Source organism: Penaeus monodon, chromosome 5 (assembly GCF_015228065.2).
Source record: "Penaeus monodon isolate SGIC_2016 chromosome 5, NSTDA_Pmon_1, whole genome shotgun sequence".
In the NCBI taxonomy this organism is placed as follows: domain Eukaryota; kingdom Metazoa; phylum Arthropoda; class Malacostraca; order Decapoda; family Penaeidae; genus Penaeus; species Penaeus monodon.
Window position 1 is genome coordinate 20490772 of NC_051390.1, and position 3376 is coordinate 20494147.

At 39.3% G+C, this 3376-nt stretch overlaps 1 protein-coding gene across 1 annotated transcript in view; it reads right to left on the reverse strand.

The window, feature by feature from the left end:
- Positions 1-3020, reverse strand: part of LOC119573068 (protein singed-like) — a 114729-nt gene extending 111709 nt beyond the window's left edge. Inside the window, exon 1 of the mRNA XM_037920080.1 lies at positions 2859-3020. The gene's annotated coding sequence lies outside the window, so the exon portion shown is untranslated. The remainder of the gene's footprint in view (positions 1-2858) is intronic.
- Positions 3021-3376: the final 356 nt, after the last annotated feature.

Consider the following 3376-nt stretch of genomic DNA (forward strand, 5'->3'; position numbering starts at 1 on the left):
CTTTAAGTATTGGCCAAGCCTCCTTAACACACGTCTTCTCACCCCTTGTAACTGCACGGCTGGCATTAGTAGTTTCATTCCTCGGACATTCCTTCTGAAAGCCGGGTGTCTCCCAGCCTCGGTTCCTATCGGCTTTAAAAGGTAAACTGTATTTTCCATTAATATTTCCCGCACATAGTGCACGTCCTCATTTTTTGCTTTGTTTTTCGCCTTGTCATATTCAAATATGTTTTTTTTATTTTGGCGTGTGCTAATAACAGGTTATATTTTGTTGTAGTGTGTGTGTGTGTGTGTGTGTGTGTGTGTGTGTGTGTGTGTGTGTGTGTGTGTGTGTGTGTGTGTGTGTGTGTGTGTGTGTGTGTGTGTGTGTAAACAAGGTCCAATGTAAGAAATGTAGAAAAGGTATAATTGAGAATGAAATATATCAAAATAAAACAAGTTCCAATTCTTGCTTTCTGCTACTTGTTACCATCCGTACCTTTTCTACATGTGAACGCAGGCCCCCATCCCACCCAAACCCAATCACATACACACAAATTCTCTCTCTATCCATCTTTCTAATTCCTATCACCCCTTCTTATTCCCACCTTTCATCGGTCTTCCCTCCTTCATCCATCTTTCTTTTCCAAAGCCCGTCTATCACATCTCCATCGCTCTCCCTCTCGCAGCCTCATCAGCATGACAGAGGCCGTGTCCGCTCGACAAATATTGATCAATTGTGAGGCATTTCTTCTCGCAGTCTGGAAATTTTTCCCGAAGTTTGGCTTTGCTATTTTCCTTGTGTTTCTTTGCGTCTTCTGTTCATCTCTTTATTTGTTTTATTCTGTTTTATCTCCTAATAATTGCGTTGGTCTCTTAATCTATCTCATTCCGTTTAGTCTTTTTTTTTCATTTTATTTATTTCTTAATATCTGGTTCATTCGCTAATTATGACTGAGTATTACAGTGACTTTTTTTTTCCTTCGCTCTTCCTCCTCCCACTTTTTTCACTCTTCTTCCTTCTCTTTTTATGTGCAGTCGTAATTTGAGCTTCTATTTGCATTTATGCTGAAGCTTAGATTACCATTCTCTCATTACCTGCATTGCTGATACGTTTCTTTTTAATCACGTCTTCCATTCAGGTTTAATTACTCCAGGTATGGTGCATCACTTCCAGCGCTGCCGACATTCCTAAAATAAGCGTATTTGTATTGCAAATTTGCTGATTTCCCGCCAAACACCCACATTCCAAGAAAATATCAATCGTCCTTCTTTCTCTCCCTTCCTTCGCAATACAAAGTGAACCTCAAAATGCAAACTGTTCGCGAATGTCCAGCGCCATAAACTTTTAACATTTAGTTTCGCGAAGAGCAAATATACCTCGGTGCTTTCGTTTAGGTGAAATTCCTCGGCAAGTCCGTTCTCTCTCGTTTACTTTCTTCACTCTTTATCAGTTATCCTACGAATTTCTGCTTCGTCAAATTTTCTTTTCTTTTTGCTTTGGTTCATTTTCTATTTTTGACAGCTTCTCTTTCCTTTTCTCTTCCTTTTTATATATATTTTTTGTCCAATGATTATCGTGTCACTTAGTCCATATCATTAATAATAGAGCTATCATTATTCTCACTGACATTATTACAGTTCAAAGTATTAACATTTTCATGATCAGTATCTGCGTTACAATTACAACTTAAAATTGATTGAAAATTATTATCATTACTGTAATTATTATCATCTGTTCTGCTATTGTTCCTTCATTTCCTTCTCTTCATCTTTGTCTCGTTCCTGGTATATATAACTTTCTTTTTTTTTAAAGTGATCACTTTCGCTCTCCTCTCTTTCCCTCTCCTATTTCCTTGTGTTTGTTTGGCCAGCAATTCCTTTTGACTTTTCTTCCTTCTCTTCTTGCTCTTTTCCTTCATTTGTAATACCCTCTTCCTCGATTTTATACTTTACTTCCATCAAACATTCTCTCTCTCTCTCTCTCTCTCTCTCTCTCTCTCTCTCCTCTCTCTCTCTCTCTCTCTCTCTCTCTCTCTCTCTCTCTCTCTCTCCTCTCTCTCTCTCTCTCTCTTTCTCTCTCTCTCTCTCTCTTCCCTTTTAGACCTAATCTTACTACTGGTATGAAAATGTTTACGCATATGCTAAATCTCCGCAGAAGATATTTACATGATAAAATGGTTACGACCGCTACGTCCCATATGTTTATAGAAAAAAATCTGATCATCAATAAAAGGCTCCAACAGACTCATACACCTATTTACTCATTCATTTTCTCTCACTCTCACTCATCCTCCTTCGCCCTTCCTATCGTCGCTTACATCCATTCCTTTAATCTTCTTACATTTTCTCTTCTATTCTACACTCCTTTCTGACAGTATAAAATCTCACCATCTCCAGCGTTGATATTAACCTCCCAGCTGCTCTTGGAGGCTGAATCTTGCTACTGAGCTCTATACGGTCTGCGAATTACCATAAATTACCTGAAAAGAAAGACATAATTGCTTAGAAAAAGTACACTCCATAACATTTATTATAAGTAACTAAAATAACCAAAGCGCAGATCTTACATATTCATTCTATTTCATGAACTAGCAACCCATGTCTTAGAAATGACACAACTTCAATGCTGAATAAATGCGCTCGATCGGTTGAAGCGCTAATGCGAGACCCGGATCGTGTGTCACGTACAATGTCACTTCCTCCACTGATTCCCGTTATCTGCATATTAAAAAATATATAATAAATAAATAAATAAATAAATAAACTAAAAAAAAATCACGAATGTAAAAATCCTCCTCGTTTCCTTCCAACCCGTTTTCTCCCAAACCGCACGAGGATCACTTCTCACTTTTCCACCTGGAACCGGGACGATTTACCTGCAATTAAAACGCCCCCATGACCGGGCAGGAGGATGAAGCCAGCCGAGGACGTGGGAAAGACAAGAGACAACTCCTTGAAGAAGTGGTTTGGGACACGCGGAGAGTCCTTGATGAGGCTTTGGAGGAACCGCACAGCTACTTTCCTCGAGGACTGCTCATGTACTGGCTTTCGGGCAAGTTGCGGGAGAGGACTCGGGAGGGAGAGGTGTGTGTGTGTGGGGTGTGTGATGCAAGGTTGTGAGGCTCATGCGCTAGGCACATCGATTATGGGCCAAAGCCTAAATATGTTATGGAGACAGGAGGTCAGACATGTCTTTTCATTACTTTTTGTTTGGATACAATGGCTGATGTGGTAGCTGAATGATTAGTCCAAAACACTGGCAATAAAAGAATAATAAGAGATTCCTAAATTTGAAGTTTTGCATGATGCATGACATATGTTATTAAATATTGCTGGATTTACGATTTTCACAAGGCTTCTGTCAGCTAAGCTTTCACTGTTGAAGCCTTTGTTT